This window comes from Anolis sagrei, chromosome 6, assembly GCF_037176765.1.
Source record: "Anolis sagrei isolate rAnoSag1 chromosome 6, rAnoSag1.mat, whole genome shotgun sequence".
NCBI lineage: Eukaryota > Metazoa > Chordata > Lepidosauria > Squamata > Dactyloidae > Anolis > Anolis sagrei.
The window spans coordinates 13952980-13970705 of NC_090026.1; the positions used below are offsets into that span (position 1 = coordinate 13952980).

The window sequence follows — 17726 nt, forward strand, 5'->3', positions numbered from 1 at the left end:
CCTTTATATTAGTTAAGATCTTGTTTCAGCCATATCTGACGTTTATGATTACTTGACCTACTGGCCCTAGTCACCTCCCACCAACTAGTTCAGCCATCCCTAACTCAACCTTGACTTCAATGCAAAGAAGCCTATTGGGGTAGAAGGTAAAGGTTTCCCATGACATTAAGTCCAGTCATGTCCGACTCTGGGGGTTGGTGCTCATCTCCATTTCTAAGCTGAAGAGCTGGCATTGTCCATAGGCACCTCCAAGGTAATGTGGCCAGCATCATAACTGTATGTAGTGCCGTTATTTTCCTGCCGAAGTGATATCTATTGAATGTATTGTCAAAGGCTTTCATGGCTGGAATCACTGGGTTGTTGTAGGTTTTTTTGGGCTATATGGCCATGTTCTAGAGGCATTTTCTCCTGACGTTTTGCCTGCATCTATGGCAAGCATCCTCACTACCTCTGAGGATGCTTGCCATAGATGCAGGTGAAACGTCAGGAGAAAATTCCTCTAGAACATGGCCATATAGCCCGGAAAAACCTACAACAACACAGATACCTATTGATCTACTCACATTTGCATGTTTTCGAACTGCTAGGTTGGCAGAAGCTGGGGCTAACAGTGGGAGCTCAACCCGCTCCATGGATTCAAACTGCCAACCTTTCAGTCAGGTAATTCAATAACTCAGTGCTTTAACCAACTGCACCACTGGGGCCTCCCTGCCTATTGGGGACAGTCACTTTAAAAACCTACGGATTTCATGGGGATCTTTGACCAAGTAAAAGAATTATTTTTAAAGCAGTGTAAGAGCTAAAGAACTGGTTAGGATATGAATTGTCATGAATGTAATATGTTAGGAGTGGCCAATAGAGATGAATACAATTTTATTTCTCAATGTAGACAGGCCCTATGATCTACAATGTACAGCGAAGAGAAAGAATAAAGAATATCTAAGAGCTTTGCTTGGAAAAGCTATTCATTGACCATGAGAGCCAGAGGGTGCTGAAAGTTGAAAGTTTCCGGGTTGCTGTGAGTTTTCCAAGCTTATGGTGATGTTCCAGAAGCATTCCCTCCTGACGTTTTGCCCATATCTATGGCAGGCATCCTTGGAGCTTGTGAGGTCTGTTGGAAACTAGGCAAGTGGGGTTTATATATCTGTGGAATGCTCAGGGTGAGAGAAAGGCCTGTTGGAGGCAATTGTGAATGTTGCAATTGGCCACCTTGATTAGCATTTAATGGCCTTGTAGCTTCGAACCCTGGCTGGTTGCTGCCTGGGGAAATCCTTTGTTGGGAAGTTTTAGCTAGCCCTGAGTGTTTCCTGTCCAGAATCCCCCCCCCTTTTTTTGAGTGTTATTCTTTATTTCTTGTCCTGATTTAGCGTATTTGTTTATTATTTATTATTTATTTCCGGTATTTCTACCCTGTCTCTTCTCTACGTGAAGGGGGACTCAGGACGGCTTACATTAGGCAATGATTCGATGCCGCTTCATATAAAAAATTACAATAATACAACACAATTAAAATACACAAAGCATTAATAAACATTAATTAAAACAATAATACAATTTCATCAGCTGTATCGTCATTCCAGTCAATTTCCAACCAAAGTGCTAATTAAGCCTGCTGTCTGAAAGCCTGGTCCCACAACCACGATTTCACTTTCTTCCTGAAAGTCAGGAGGGATGAGGCCGATCTTATCTCCTTTGGAAGCGCGTTCCACAAGTGGGGGGCCACAGCCGAGAAGGCCCTGTCTCTCGTCCTGGCCAACACGTTTGCGATGTAGGCGGGAGCGAGAGCAGGGACTCCCGGATGATCACTTTCCCTGCTATGAACAGAAATGAAAATCTAGTACATCCCAATTTCATTGACAAATTTTCAGTTGATAAATAAATACAGTATGGGTTAAAAACATATTACGTAATAAAATACCAGGAAATGCAGTTTGAGAGCTTTTAATTGGTTGATGTACAAAGTTTCATTAGATGCTACTATAAGCACAACAGATCCTAAAATGCAAGGAGTTGCTTGATAATAAAAAAAAAATCCCTCCCTCACTCAAAATAGAATACATCAGTTTGAAGATGCCCTGGCAGGGAAGATACAAATTGAAAACTTTTTGTTATTTTTTTTAATAATAGCGGTAATAGAAATATATGCCATTTGGAGTCACTGAACCAATTTAGAGTTTGTTGTTACTTGCTGTCAACTTGGCAACTCTACAAATGATGTCTAAAATCCCTTGTCAGCAACTGTTCTGTTCAGGTATTGCAAATGGGAGACAACTATGAGTTTTTTTTGTTTTTTTTTTACAAATTACATCAATTCATCTGTAATATGGTCTTTCTTTTTTCCTCCTTCATTGACTGCTCTTTTTGCCTGCTACATGGAGCAAACTGCATTAAAAATAAGACCCAGTGGTGCAATGGGTTAAACCCTTGTGCCAGCAGGAGTGCTGACCGAAAGATTGGCAGTGGGGTGAGCTTCCGTCTGCTAGCTCCAGCTCCTTGTGCAAGGACGTGAGAGAAGCCTCCCACAGGATGGTAAAATATCCGGGCGTCCCCTGGGCAACATCCTTGCAGACAGCCAATTTTGTCACACCAGAAGCAACTTGCAGTTTCTCAAGTTGCTCCCGACACACACACACACACACAAATTGGGGAGGCATAAATAATACAAACTGGGAAGTGCACTAAAATGAAAGGAGGGAGTTATATGAGAAGTGTATGACATAGCAATTATATATACTTATAATGCATAATATATACAGTCAGGGGTTGCTCAACCCATTACGCGAAGTAAGCATTTGCAGTATAGTCGATTTTGTCCAGGGTTGCTTCTGAGGCGCTCTTGGGGGGGGGGGGGGAAATAGACCTTGGCATATGTGAGTTGTAGTTACTGGGATGCAGGCCCGTAGCCAGGATTTCGATTCGGGGGGGGGGGGGGCTGAGTTTTTTTCAGGGGGGGTTCGGGGGGCTGAGTTTCGGGGGGGGGGGGCTGAGTCTGAATGAAAGAGGGTCTATCCTACCAAACCTTTTGTATCATTACCCCAATACCCCCATGCATATGGGATATATTGAGTATGGTGATCAGCTCATGATATGAATAAACGTAACAGTTTAAATAATGCACCAGTAAGGCCTTTTCGCGAACCACCATGAGAATTTCGGAGGGGGGGGCTGAAGCCTGCTACATGCCTGCTGGGATGTATAGTTCACCTACAATCAAAGAGCATTCTGAACTCCACCAATGATGGAATTGAACCAAATATGGCACACAGAACTCCCACAACGAACAGAAAATGTATATCAGTGATTGGTTGGGGGGGGGGGGGCAAAATACTGTTTGCTTACCATTGAAAATTACCTAGGGCCGCCTCTGTATACAGTAGGCTCTTGGTATCTACCAAAATCCATGGATGCTCAAGTCCCATTGTATACAGTGGTATAGCAACACCTTATATAAAATTGATTTTCTTTTGTAATATTTTCAAGCTGTAGATCAGTGTTTCTCCACCTTCTTAATGCCGCAACCTCTTAATACAGTTCCTCATGTTATGGTGACTCCCGACCATAAAATTATTTTTGTTGCTACTTCATAACTGTAATTTTGCTATTGTTATGAATTGTAATGTATGTGGTATGCAGGATGTATTTTCAGTCACTGGAGTTGTAGTAGCTGGGATTTATAGTTCACCTACAATCAAAGAGCATTCTGAACTCCACCAACAATGGAATTGAACCAATCCTAGCACAGAGAACTCCCATGACCAACAGAAAGTACTGGAAGGATTTGGTGGGCATTGACCTTGAGTTTTGGAGTTGTAGTTCACCTACATCCAGAGAGTACTGTGGACTCAAACAATGATGGATCTGGATCAAACTTGGCATGAATACTCAATATGCCAAAATGAGAACATTGGTGGAGTTTGGGGAAAATAGACCTTGACATTTGGGAGTTGCAGTTGCTGGGATTTATAATTCACTTATAATCAAGGAGCATTCTGAACCCCACCAACCAGAGAATTGGGCCAAACGTCCCACACAGAATCCTCATGGCCAGCTGAAAATACTGTGTTTTCCGATGGTCTTTGGTGATCCCTCTGACACCCCCTCATACCCTCCTGACCCCCAGGTTGAGAAACACAGCTGTAGATGATTGATTGAGAATCAGTAGGTACAGAGGGCTGACTGTAAATGTCTACTTAGGCTATATTTTCATTGGAGTATAAGTGGACTAGACGTGGCCCAGCAGTGGGCCGCTATAACAAAAACCTCCATTCTCTTTATTTATTGCTTTTTATTTCCACTCCTTTCTGCATTGAATCAGCCTTACCCCTTTGGGTACTAATGTTGGAGAGTGGTCCCTGGTCAAAGTTGTCCCCGGTCAAGTGGACTCTGGTCAAAGTGGGCCCTGGTCAAAAAAAAGGTTGGGAACCATTGATCTATACACACTAGGCAGTGAAGTGGCTGATGCAGTATGGCTCCAAGAACAATGCGCTTGGGGGAGTAATGGGGCACTCACCAATCTGTATCGGGACACTGACTAAGATATGGCAGAGCACAATGGAAGTGTTTGATGTGCATCAGAATTGCTCAGTGTAGATCAGAAGTGCTCAAAGGTGGTGGTGATGATATTGATGATACTGGCAAAGAGCTTTTAATTATAACAATTTATTTGCAGTGGGGCGGGGTGGAAGGCATCAGTCAGTTTTACAGGTTGGATGCCACTGAGGGGTAAGTGTGGTTCCAAGGGGCACATAAAATTCTCAAAGGTCACATGATGTGGCCCATGGTCCACATTTTTTGAACACCTAAGCTAGACCTTCCTTTTGGATCTGCCATCTTGAGTCTTCCTGGGAAAGGCCAATAAGTAGAAAAACTGGCAGCAATATATTAGGAGTTCCATGTAAGTCCTGCGGTTTTAGTTTGAATTCTCAGGGACATGTCCAAGGTGTTGAATCCTAAATCCAAATACATCCAGAAGTGTAGGCTGTTCTTTCAACCTTTAGACCAAAAACAGGTTCACCAGACTTGCGGGCATGGAAGCAGCTGTCCATCATTGCATGGTAGAGACAAAGTCAAGAGGAAACAAGAATCTCTGAAGGCTTTTTATGGATGAAAGTGTTAACAGAATTTGCATTTCCATTGATTTAGTTTTCTCTGCCTCATTATCAGGTTGCAGTTGGCATTGGGATTCGAAACCACACTTTATGGATAATCAATGTGTTCACTTTGGAAATCTGGCCAGTGTTGCCCTTTGCAGGTTTCCAAGAGAAAAATAAAGTATTGTTGTTGTTATTATTATTATTATTATTATTATTATTATTATTATTATTATCCTATAGGCAGCACAGAATGAAGTGAATTCTGGAGAGTGTAGATTCAGACTGTGATGTTGAACCACCATATTTCTGAAACTGAAATCTTTGCCCTACCTCCACTCATCCCTATGAACTGTTTGAATCAAGTTCACAGGGGCTTCTTGTTCATAGGGATTGACTAAACCATTGGAATTCTAGTGCTAGTTTTAGATTTGCAGTCAAAGTGGAATAATAACAATTAGGGGGAGCTCTCCCTGCAACATCTATTACCTTACCCACAATCTAAATGTACTGCTCACTTTTTACAGGGCACAATAAAACTCTGTGTAGCTAAAGTTCAGGTTATCAAAAGAACCATATTCTTTCATAAGATCATGGTTGTGTTTTGATGTCTTTGAGTAGACAATTTCATTTTGGCTTACCACTCTCACAAGTACATTGTGTGGAGACACAGGAGTGGGGCTTTTTTGTAGTTGCTCCAAGTCTCTGATATGCCCATCCCAGCAGGGTCACTTGCTCTCAGGGCTTGGCTCCAGTTTTCTTGTCTCATTTCTGGGTTCATGAAGAAAGTGCAAATCCTCCAGTTTTGTGGACTCAGGTTTGAGTATGAGGCAAGGGCTGTGTGCAGATCATCAGTTCCTCTAGTGCAGTGGTTCTTAGCCTGTGGGCCGCAGACCACCAGTGGGCCATGAGGACGAAAATCTAGGCTGCGAACCTCCTTCCTCTTTATTTATTTTATTTTATTTCCACACTTTTGGTGCCATCTGCCACTCCTTCCCTGTTACTGACCAGCCCCAACCCCTTGGATAGACCACATCAGCTCTAGACTATTAAATATGGTTTTCTGTGGGCGAGCAGACGGTGACTACTGGATGGCATATGTTCTTTATCAGAAACTAGGGATGATGTGGTCTATCCCAAGCAATTTTCTGAATCAGCACCCTAAATAACCAAACTGAATCTAAAGTTGACCAAAATCTGATCTGTAACCTTTTTGGTTCTAATGTTGGAAAGTGGACCCTGGTCAAAGTGGTCCCTGGTCAAAAAAAGGTTGGAAACCACTGCTCTAGTAGAACAGCTGCCTGTGACTATTTGCAAGAATTAATTGATGTGTTCCTATAACATCAGAAGACTTTCTCCTGGTCATTGTGATGCCAAAGTTCACCCTTCAGCCTGTAGTCACATTCTAACTAAAACCAAATAGGCTAGATTAAATGTTCCTTATCTCACCTCCCTAAAGGCAGTGAAGTGACATCTGTGGAATTCTCCTTCAATCGCACTCTCCCCTCCACTCCACCTGGCTGTAATTCATTAGTTTAAAGTTTTATTTATTTATGTTTACTACCCTTCACTGAAACTGCAAAGTTCCTTTTTAAAATAACATTTAAAAAACTCACAGAACACCAGCACTGTGGGAAGGTGGATTTACAAGGCTAAGCTGAAGTAAAGCTGCAAGACCATGGATCGGCAAATTGTTGTAGTTGCATGATTTCAGAAAGAGGCAATACTGAAGTTATCATCCCAGCATTTTGTCACTATCCATGATCATGTAGGATAGCAACGTTTTGCAATAAAGTATGAAGATTCCTGCTTTAAATTCTAAATGTTCTCTCTGTGTGTGAATGACATATTGTGATGAACCTAGGAAGAAGACATGATATGAATAAGTATAATAATAATAAGTTGAAAGAGAAAGAAATGGAATAGAAATATTATTTTAAAAAAACAGCTCTCACATTTGTTCTTTTTGAAATAATGCTTTAATAAATGTTTTATTGGCATAGCACGCAGTTTTTGCAACTCTCTGATTGAACAAGCAGAGTTAGTATTTAGCATTTAGACATTTGAAATATATATTCTTCTCCCTCATGCTGGATTAAAGGCTAACATGCCTGAATCAGACTCTTCATGTTGTAAATGGAAACCTTTGAAAAACTCTGTATACATGAAACACATTTATGTGTGAACCAGGCCTGGGGCTTTCAGGCTTTAGCAAGAAACACCTTGCCCTATCCATATTTTCCAACTGTGCTGAATGGCCAAGGACAGTGCTGGTTTAGGGCCTCTCCACACAGCCACGTAACCCAGAATATCAAGGTAGAAAATCCCACAACATCTGCTTTGAACTGAGTTATCCCTCATTCCCCATATTTCTTTCTTCTTCTTCTTTTTTTAATGTATTATTATCAAACTTTAATAAAAATATTTTTTTAAAAACCACAACGTTCTTGTGGTTTGATAAACTTTTTCAATGTTTTTATGATATAACCAATTAAGACATGACATTTATAACCCAGGAACAAAAATTGTGTTAGACCAATAAGGCCTCTTCCACATTGAACCGAATTATATGGCAGTGTGGTCTCAGATAATCCAGTTCAAAGCAGATATTGTGGATGATCTGCCTTGACATTCTGGGTTATATGACTGCGTGGAATGGCCCTAACATTCAGGAGGAAGAGAAGATGCAGGGATGGGATCTTACTCTTTCAAGTAGGCTTGGGGAAAAGCAAACAGCTGTAGCCTCTCCTAGCTTATGTGTTTTCCCCCATTAATACAACACAGGCCACAGTTTCAAACAGGAATTGAAGAAAGGGAAGATGGTTACATAGCAATTCCTGGAACCAATTTGTGGCCTGAATGGTGAGGGCACAAACCTCAGAGCCCTGATGCACATTAAGGGCTTTTTTTTTTGCACGCTTATGTGAGTGTTTGTTGTTTGCCCACAACAGACAACAAACTGTCTGCCTATAGTTTGAGGCTAGTTTTGAACTGCATTAAACAGTTAGGATAGAAGGTGCCACATGTGTCCTGCTTTCCACCTATGAAGTGGTGATGGGTCTGCAAACCCCTTTGAGAGAGTGTAGCTTGGTGACACTCCTCAGAGGAGGGGTAACCAGGAAAGGAAGAGAAAATAATAAGAAATAAAGGAACAATGAAGGAGTGAAGAGATGAGGCCACAAACTATTTCACATCATCTTTTCTCTCCAAATTGTAAGCACTAGGTATCAAGTTGCAGAAGCTTGAAGATGCATTGCTGAGATATAGAAGTATTAAGGACATAAGTACACAGATGGTGTTAACGTTGTCTCAAACTCCATGGCTCAGCAGCTGGGAAGTGAATAGCATCACCCTCTGGTCAGGGCAGGACCGGCTCCAGGTGTATGGGTTGCTGCTGGGCATCACATCTTACACGGAGGCGATTGGACTGCAGATTGCCACGGTAAAGACAATTGGGAGGAGAACCACTAGGTCTATCACATTGAAGGACATTAAAACGATTCCTGCTTTCAAAAAAATCAGGTGGAAATCCGACAGATGGAAATCCTCCATTTCTGCAGATGTTCAGGATGTTTGTGGTGGTGTCATCAATGAAAGTATTAACTGGTTTGCATCTATATCTAGTCATTCCTCTTCTCAACATCATTAGGCTGCAGTAGGCATTAGGGTTGTGAATTTGTGGCATTGGGTAATCGATGTGGTTGTTTTGAAATGCTATCCAGTTCTGTCCTTCGCAGCTTTGCATCAGAAGATAGGCCAAAGAGATCAGTAGCAAGCAGGAAACTTTGGGGATCATTGTGGCAAGTCCTTGGAAATTACAGAAAGAAGGGGACTGGAATAAGAAAGAAGAGATATGGGTTTCCTAGGTATACATTTGACAGCTATTTTGTGCAGTAAACCAGGGCTGGGCAGACACCAATGGTTATTTATTTATTTATTTATTTAAAAACTTTTATATCCCGATCTTCTCAACCTCTACAGAGGGACTCAGACTGGCCATCATCAATCATATGAGCTTCTGTTTGCATATATAGATTAGATGCAGGTTTCTCAGCTCAGGGACCACCTTAGAACATCAAATGATACTGTTGGCAAAAGATGGAAAAAAGTGCTCCATCGTCATTTGGATATTACTGCTAATTGAACTCCCCGGTGGACTTTGGACTTCATGACTCATTGTCTTCTTACCTTGTTTGAAAAGAGTCTTTATTGTATATGTGTCCCTGAAACCTGTATACATTGGGATCTTACAACTATAATGTTTGAGAGCAATTGCTCCTTTTCATTTTATTTTATATGATTGTATTGCAAATGTTATGTTTGAGAGTGGTTGCTCCTTGTTATTTCACTTTATGTGACTATATTGAACTATGTACTGAATATTATATACTTTATGCTCCTTGAGTAGTATTTTTCCTTACATAGATAATTTTGTATTTGAAAAGATGGAAGAAGTCACATACCTAATACTTTCAGCTGGGTCCAAATAGGTAGTTGTGTATGTTGTAGCTAAAAGAAATAGAAAAAAGAGTCACGTGACACCTTTAAATTAGACAAATGTATTTTACCTCCAAAATATTTTGTATTGTGTATGAAATATCTGGAACATTTGCAATACAATTATATAAAGTAAAATGAAAAGGAGCAATCGCTCTCAAACATAACAGAAATGTGTTGTATACTAAATCACTTGCATATATGTCAGTAAACAAACTAATTGCACATCTACTTCCATTTAGGTCAGTGGGAAACCAGCAGAGAAGGAAGTGAATTCCCAGTGTGTAGGCATGTAGCCGGGGGGGGGGGGGTGCTTGAGGGGTTTCAGACCCCCCCCCCCAAATTCTCATGGTGGTTCGCGAAAAGGCCTTACTGGTGCATTATTTAAACTCTTATGTTTATTCATATCATGATCTGATTACCATATGCAATATATCCCATATGCATGGGGGTATTGGGGTAATGATACAAAAGGTTTGCTAGGCTAGACCCTCTTTCACTCAGACTCAGCCTCCCCCGAAACTCAGCCCCCCGAAACCCCCCTGAAAAAAATTCAGCCCCCCCCCCCCCAATCGAAATCCTGGCTATGGGCCTGCCAGTGTGGATGATTGCATGTGAAGTCACAGAGCTGGTTCAAAGCCTAGATTGTGCTTACAGAGATTTTCCTCAAACAGGTCCCAAGATCTGCAGTATCTGCAGCTTCATGACCATGGCAGAATTGGGTTTCATTTTTCACATCCCCTACTGTAAGTTGCATTTGTGGATTGCTGGACTGCCTGTCCCTTGGTTGGTTTCACCAGAATGTGTTGCTGAGAACCTTGTAAAACCTTATGATGAAAATCATGATGGGTTTAGGAAATGCCCTTTAGTACTGATCTCTAATTTTGCACCAAATAAGTCCTGAATGATAATTATTCATGCCTTAGGATTCTTCTCATCATGGTTCTTCTCATCATGGTTTTCCAACCCTTGGGAAAAATGGATTTTAATCCATCATCCAATAGTCTTTCCATCCCTATATGAGAGTGACTCATATGGATTTGTGGTGGGTTCCAGGGAATTGGTATTATTTGCATACACCTGGGAAGCTTTCTGCACTGTTTGCATGAGAAATATTTCCCAAAATTGCATTGGGTTTTTTGTTTGTTTGAATAATTTGGGAGATATCAGAAAAACTCCAAGGGACTGGTGGAAAGACTATAGAGTTACATAAATGGAGTCCAGTGGGCTGCATAAGGCTTGCAGACTTCAATTTTTCTCTCAATAAATAAATAAATATTTTTATAACCCGCCTATCTCCCCTAAGGGACTCAGGAAGGTATCCAGACAAGAAAGGCAAATATTCAACGCCATAAAAAAGAATACAAAGATACCAGATCAAACAGTACATAAAACATCTATCAAAACTCATAACAACCAAACAATGAAAGAGTCGTTAAATAAACATAGAAAAATTTAAACAATTAAAATGCAATTGAGTTATAAGAGCCTGCAGAGCCAGAGTGGGTTACTAGTTTCCGGGTGTTTTTTTTTTTTTTGGTCGTGTCAGAAGCGACTTGAGAAACTGCAAGTCGTTTCTGTTGTGAAAGAATTGGCCGTCTGCAAAGACGTTGCCCAGGGGACGCCCGGATGATTTGATGTTTTATCATCCTTGTGGGAGGTTTCTCTCATGTCTCCACATGAGGATCTGGAGCTGATAGAGGGAGCTCATCCGCTTCTCCCAGTTTCTCACCAGTTTCCAGGTGAGGTTGTATCTTAAGATGATCTAGTCCTCCTCCTCTCCATAAGCTAAAGTGCAGAGATGTGTTTTTAAACGTTTTTTAAAGGAGAGGAGGGAAGGGGCCATTTTAATTTCTTTGTGAAGTGAGTTCCAGAGGTGAGGGGCAATCCCAACTACACTTGGGACAAGAGTGGGACCAAGTGCAGGGCCTCCTCCACTGACTGCAGCTCCTGAGGTGATTTATAGATGGAGATGCGGTTTTTCAAATAGCCTGGACCTCAACCCTTTGGGGCTTTGTAGTAATAGCCAGCACTTTGGATTTAGCCCGGTAGCAGACCAGCAGCCAGTGGAGCTGCTGTAACGTGGGAGTTATCCGCTCCCTGTATGGCGCTCTAGTTAGTAACCTGGCTTCTGATCTCTGAACCAAATGGAGTTTCCAAACTATCTTCTAAGGCAGTTCCACATAGAGAGCGTCCAAATGGAATGTGACTGAGGCATGGACTACCATGGCCAGATCTGGTGTCGCAAGGTACAGACACAGCTGGCGCACAAGTTTTAAGTGTGCAAAGGTGCTCCTGGCCTCCGCCAACACCTGGGATTCCAGGGCCAGTGATGAGTCCAGGATCAGACCCCAGACTGTGAACCTGTGTCTTCGGGGCGCACGAGGGGGGGGGGGGTAACTCCATTCAGCATAGGCTGTAACTCTTTACCCTGCTCTGCCTTATGACTGACCAGGGGTACCTCTGTCTTATCTGGATTGAGTTTCAACTTGTTAGCCCTCATCCAGTCCATTACTGATGATGACAAGCACTGGTTTAGGACCAGGACGGCATCCTTAGCTTTGGGTGGAAAGGAGTAATAGAGTTGTGTGTTGTCCGCATAAATTTGACACCAAACTCCAAAACTCCAGATGATCTCTCCCAGCGGTTTCATGTAAATGTTAAACAGAATTGAACCCTGAAGGACCCACAGGCCACCAGCCAGGGAGTCGAACAGGAGCCCCTTAATTCCACCATCTGCGACCAGCCCTCCAGGAAGGACCAGAGCCACTGTAAAACAGTGCCCCCAAGCCCCATCCCAGAGAGACGGCCCAGAAGGATACCATGGTCAATGGCATTGAAAGCCACTGAGAGGTCCAGGAAAACCAACAGAGAAACAATCCCCTATCTAGCTGTCTTCATAGATCTAACTTTCCCCTCAATGCAATTGAGACCATTGAAAACCAGACTGTGATCCTCACTCAGCTTACCTGTGTTCAGTCTTTAATTCAGGAATGGATGTCAATTTCTGCAGGGATACCTTCTCTGTCCAGCCTGACATCTGAGAGAGTTATATATAGACAGAAATGGGGCAGAAAGAGGAAGAATAGTCATCATTTGCCATGATAGTACAAATTAAAAAATAGAGGAAGGATATGATTCCATTTCCACTGAAAATGTGAAAAAAAGTTCATGATGGCCACATATTTTGGAAAATACTGTATTGTAACTGACTTCATGCTTTTTGAAAAGGCTTTATTTTAGAGTGTCCATTTCTTGTATAGTTTACAGTCCAGGTCTAGAATGTTTCTAGAGGCCTTTTGGTGGCATTGTAAGTTCCTTTGAGATGTTTTTGGATGTAAAGTGCAGTTTCCACATAGTCTCTTGATTTAAGTCAGTCGTTGCAACTTAGGCCTTCCAGTTATTTGCATCTTAAAAGGAGGAAAAGCAAGGCTTCATTTTCATCAAGGGTTGATCTCTCATAGCCTCTTTTATTGTGGGCTTCAGAATACTCTCTGGAATTGCAGTGGTGGTAATTGGTTAGCTTCATATGGATGTCCTCCGTAGTTCATTTCTCCATGACTTCTTCCGCCATCTTTTTGAGGACATTTTCCCCACCAATGTCCATTGCTCTCTTACTGCAAGGAACACTTGATATCTGTTGTTAGGACTGAAGAATACCAATGTTCTCAAATCTACTAGGGTGGACTTGTGGCTTTCCATTACATCAAATAAAAAGTCTATATAACTTGAAGGACTCTCTCCATATGGTGGAAGACCTTCCTTCTAATTTAAAATGTCTATTGTACTAAAGTAGTGTTTCTTAACCAGTGGGCCATGATGATGAAAATCTGGTCCATGAGCCTCCTTCCCCTTTATTTTATTTTATTTTATTTATTTTATTTTATTTTATTTTATTTTATTTTATTTTATTTTATTTTATTTTATTTTATTTTATTTTATTTTATTTTATTTTATTTTATTTATTTTATTATTTCATTTCATTTATTTTATTTTATTTTATTTTATTTCTGCTTCTTTCATGCTGCCTGCCACTTCTCCCCTGTTGCTGACCATGGCATATGTTCTATATCAGAAACTAGAACTGATGTGCTCTATCCAGTGCAATTTTCTGAATCAGCACCCCAAACCAAATAGAAAGTTGTTTATTTATTTATTTCCAATATTTCTATCCCGCCCTTCTCAACCCTCGAGGGGGGACTCAGGGCGGCTTACAAACCGGCCACAATTCAAAGCCTCAATATAATACAAACACAAACAGCAACAGTTTAAAACAATAAATAAAACATTAACTTAAAAATATGTTAAAAATATTGTCATCAACCATATAGCCCATTTCAGTGCGGTTCAACATCCAAGGTGCTGTCATGCTTGCTGTCCAAAGGCCTGGTCCCAGAGCCATGATTTAATCTTCTTCCTAAAAGGAAGGAAGGAAGAAGCCGACCTGATCTCACCGGGGAGCGAGTTCCACATGAGTGGGGCCACCGCCGAGAAGGCCCTGTCCCTCATCCCTGAGGCTGGCGGGACCAAGAGCAGGGCCTCCACAGACAATCTTAAGCTACGAGATAGGACGTAAAGGGAGATAAGGTAAGCTGGACCAGAACCATATAGGGCTTTATAGGCCAAGACCAGCACTTTGAATTGTGATCAGAAGTAGAGCTGGCATAACAGGGGGGTGGTGTACTCCCTGTATGTCGCTCCAGTTGACCAAAAACTGATTCATAACCCTTTTGGTACTAATGTTGGGGAGTGGTCCCTGGTCAAAGTGGTCCCTGATCAAGTGGTCCCTGATCAAAAAAAAAAAAAAGGTTGGGAATCACTGTACTGAAGGGTATGTGAATCCATTTTTCTTCACTGCTTGAGATGACACTTCTCAAAGTGGGGCTAATTTGACCCATTCTTCCTCCTTTATACTGGATTTTAAATTGTTTTCTTGGTATTTTTCAAAATTTAATCTCTTAAAATCCTTAAAAAGATTTACAGGATGTATCGTCAAAGGCTTTCATGGCCAGAGTCACTGGGTTGTTGTGAGGACGCTTGCCTCACAACCTCTGAGGATGCTTGCCACAGATGCAGGTGAAACGTCAGGAGAGAATACTTCTAGAACATGGCCATATAGCTTGAAAAACCTACAACAACCCAGATTTGCAGAACTTTTCAGAGGCAATGCTGATGGAACTATGCTAGAAGTCAAGAGTGATGTTTGTAGATCATCCATGTTTCTCAGGCATGCAACAGAATTGGAAGGACAATACCTTTATAAGCAAGCATCTTGATATCTGTACAAATGCTATTCTTAAAATAGGTTGTCATTGGCTGGTATTGGGTGGTGGTGGGGAGAATAAGAATCAACGTGAGCTTCTGGAATGGTTCTTGTGCTGTCGCGCGCTGGGCCTATAGCAATTGGCTTTGAACAGGACATGCTCTTTGTGCCCAGTGAGAAGCTGGGGTGCCTCAGATGAGAGGCCCTATGGGTTTTCCTATACAAAGTCTTTAGAAGCTTAAAGGTTTAACAAAGTTCTTTATTATTGCTTAGGTCTTTAACAAACAATCTTAGATCTTCAACAAATCAAACAAATGCTTCTTATCTTGTCTACAATGGACAGGCAACTTGCTTGGAGAACTGTTTCTTTCCTTTATAAGGAAAACCCTTTTTGACCCCTCCCTGGGCAATCTGCTTTCTAGGCTATGCTGGTGTGGGCCCTACTCCCGGCTCCAAATTTCTTCTTGGGTACCCAAGTAGACCTACCAGCCAAGGCTCTGAAGAATTTCCAGCTGGAGTCCTTAGGATTTTTCCCACAAAAGTTGTAGGTCTGTTTCTCTAACCCCAACAAGGGTTGTGCTGTAAAGCTGTTTCCCTTAAAAGCCTTTCTTTAGAAACTGTTCTTAAAGCTGTGAGGCTGTAAATTCCCCAGACAGAGCTTTTGGGACTGTTTTCCCCCAGACTTTGTATAGGAAAACCCATAGGGCTTCTCATCCAAGGCACCCCGGCTTCTCGCTGGGCACAAAGAGCACGTCCTGTTCAAAAGCCAATTGCTATAGGCCCAGCGTGTGACAGCATAGTTCTTTTTAGGTTTCTGCAGCTTAGGGGGCTAAGAAGGAGGCTGCCCTTGTGGCTAATCTGGGGGTTTGCTCTCTTTTATAAAATCCTGAGACATGGGAGAAAGGGCTTCCAGTAAATGACTGGCTGGGATACACAACCATGGATTTGGATTGCCCCAAGGGTCAGGTGTTTCACCCAAGGGTGAGCTGAGGAGATGGACATGGGTTGATGCTTGTCCATTGGTTAAGACCCACATATGAACCACCTAGGACCTTGAGATCGTTCGGAGAGGCTCTGCTCTCAGCCCTGCCTTCATCACAGGTACATTTGGTGGGGACAAGAGACAGGGCCTTTTCAGTGGTGGCTCCCCGGCTATGGAACACCCTCCCCAGAGAGATTAGATCTGCTCCCTCCCTCTTAATGTTTCGGAAGCAACTCAAAACATGGCTGTTTGAGCAAACGTTCACAAACACAGAGTAACGGATACAAACAACTGACATAGGAACAGATAACTGACGATGGAACTGGACAATTCTTAACAATAAGGAGATGCTAATGATGTTGTTTTTATTGCTGTTGTGATTTATGTAATTTTAATTGTTTTAAAATTGTATTATGATACTATGTATACTGTTTTGTTGGAAACCGCCTTGAGTCGCTGATAGGCTGAGAAAGGCGGTATACAAATACAGTAAATAAATAATAAATAATAGTTTTGCTCCTCCAATCTTAGCAAGTATCCCAGGATTTAACACAACATAGCCTTTATTTTACCCAGGCTTTGTGTCAGGTCTCTTTATTTCATATATCATATTGGAACTGGAGACTTCAAAGGAATTATCATCCAGTTCCTTCCTACCTGAGTGGAGAGTTGGACTTTGATCACCCCTTCAGAGTCCTAGTGCAAATCACTCATTTTTACACCACAGTGACTTGTGACTTATACAGGCTCAGAATATTGATAAAATTTATCATTACGCAGAACCCTAGCAAGTATTTCTTTTACCTTTTCCAGAGTACTCGATTGCACACTTTAAACCTAGAAGCTTGGATCTTTTTGAGATTACTGTCTTTTAACTTTAGTCAGTGCAAGACTTCTCAAAAGCAAACCTTCTGTTTCAGTAAATTTCTATTTTCTATTCCACCTCAGTAGTAAAGTTTTTCATCTAATGTTTTACAATGTTTGTTGGTTGTATTGTATTTCATTGTTTTATATTGTTTGGTTGTGTTATTAATTGTTTATTCTACTTTAGGTAGTTTATTGTGTTGTACTTTATGGTACTATTTATGTTGTGAGCCACCCCGAGTCCCTTTGGGAGATGAGGTGGGATATAAATAAAGATTATTTATATGTTTGAGAAGAGAAGGAGTTCCAATATCTCTGCAAAGCTTCTTTTTTTAACCCAACAACTTAGAAGTGAAACTTAAATGTTTCTTCTCCAAATCTTTTTGACCAATCCCATTTATTGAGGAAGTTCTCTGCCTAGCAATGTCCTTTTGACTTTTATCCTATAGCAACAAGCTTGTTGATACAATCTGAAATTTTGACCACAGTGTTCCTGATAACTTCACCACAGATCTTCTGCAGAACTGAGTTTGCAAAAGTACAGTAACTATTTTAAAATTCATTGAGGCAAGACATTGACCTTCTAAAGACCTTCATTAGCTATTTACACATTTCTGCTGTATCTTTTCTTTCTGATGACCATGTTTTGCTGACCATGGGACCTTTTTCCTAGGTCATATCTTGTGTCAACCATGCCTGATGTGAATGATCACTTGACCTACTGGCCATAGTTATCTCCCACCAACTAGTTCAGCCACCCCTAACTCAGTCTTGGCTTCAATGCCGAATAGTTGGTGTTGTCCGTAGATGCCTCCAAGATCATGGAATGCAATATGTCAGGAGTAGCCAATACATGGAGCACTATGAGAATTTGGGGGGGGGGGGGGAGGCTGAAGCCCCTCAAGCCCCCCCCCCCCCCCCAGCTACATGCCTGGTGGGAGGGTAACGATGCTCATGGAGGTGCCTATGGACAACACCAACTATTCGGCTTCGAAATGGAGATGAACTGGTGTTCATCAGAGGTTTGCTA

General features: G+C 41.6%; 1 long non-coding RNA gene across 1 annotated transcript; it reads right to left on the bottom strand.

The window, feature by feature from the left end:
- Nucleotides 1–8883: 8883 nt before the first annotated feature.
- On the bottom strand, nt 8884–12673 carry LOC132779342 (uncharacterized). Its single transcript, XR_009631790.2, has 3 exons — nt 12557–12673; nt 9554–9599; nt 8884–8922 (listed from the first exon to the last, which is right to left on the bottom strand). It is a non-coding gene; the product is annotated as an uncharacterized lncRNA (long non-coding RNA).
- Between the last annotated feature and the right edge of the window lie 5053 nt (nt 12674–17726).